Source organism: Lottia gigantea, assembly GCF_000327385.1.
Source record: "Lottia gigantea unplaced genomic scaffold LOTGIsca_23, whole genome shotgun sequence".
NCBI classification, from domain to species: Eukaryota; Metazoa; Mollusca; class Gastropoda; family Lottiidae; genus Lottia; species Lottia gigantea.
Genome location: NW_008708645.1, coordinates 1,021,491 through 1,022,517, shown reverse-complemented (window position 1 = coordinate 1,022,517; position 1,027 = coordinate 1,021,491). Strand labels below are relative to the sequence as shown.

Here is a 1,027-nt window from a genome sequence, read left to right as displayed (position 1 = left end):
TGTAGATGCTGAGATATTAAATGCACTTACTCCTGTTGGTGCTGTTACAAAAACTGTCACGTCATCTAAATCGCCAGCCATTTTTCCAAAATCCGCGAAGCTTCATATTTGATGCATTTGATTAAATGTGATTTTCCAGTACCAGCAGATCCAGTGATAAATAATCTTAATGGATCTGGATTTTTCCCATGTACTTTTTCTAAGCAGTATTGACGTACTTTATAAAAAATTCGAGACTGTATACAATTTAAAGATCTTAATAATGGGATTGCTTCAGATTTAGAAATTCCTGTTATGTTTGATTCACGACGAATTCTTTCACTGTTTCCTTTATCAGATATCAAATCAGGTATTTGTGGTTCATTTTCACATTCGTCGTCCATTCCTTTATTTTCAACTCTATATATTTCGGTTTCAATTCTGTCTTGTTCTGTTTCTGGAGCAATTCTTGCGCATGCATCCTCAAAATCTCCACAGTGGTTTACAGTTTCTGCTAAGGAGTCAATATCTATATCTGTCTCAAATTGTTGTCTATTTTTTTCAACAATGTCGCGCACTTGTACAAGTTCATTGGATAACTTTACGGATCCTGATTTGTAAAATGCTTCATGTGTTTCAAATCCTGGAGGTTTCAATTGTGCTTCCATTCGATATGGCAGAAATAATTGTAGACTGCTGAGATAATAGTTTTCTGGATCTTTTGTCATTGAGAATCTGGCATATCTTATTATTGCTGGTGATGTCCTTGATCGTTTTATTATGTATCCCAGATCATTCTGTAGTTCATAAGCAGGGTTTTTTTCATTGTTTAATTTTGGATTTTCCAATGTCGACATTAGTCTGTATTCAGAGCAAAACATTCCAATGCACATATCATTAAATGGGTTTCCTTTAGGTCGTACTAAATATCGTTCAACCCATCTGATCATGAACATTTTTCCGTCGGATAGTGTGCCATCTTTAGCTCGTTTTTGTAACTTTTTCAGTGGCAGTGTTATTTTTATATTATTCTTTCCTGTAGGTATGA

At 34.6% G+C, this 1,027-nt stretch overlaps 1 protein-coding gene across 1 annotated transcript in view; it reads left to right on the top strand.

The window, feature by feature from the left end:
* The window catches only part of LOTGIDRAFT_160050 (hypothetical protein), a gene marked incomplete at both ends in the record, with an annotated part of 8,497 nt that overhangs the window by 4,492 nt on the left and 2,978 nt on the right, over positions 1–1,027 (top strand). The gene's annotated exons all lie outside the window — the stretch shown is intronic.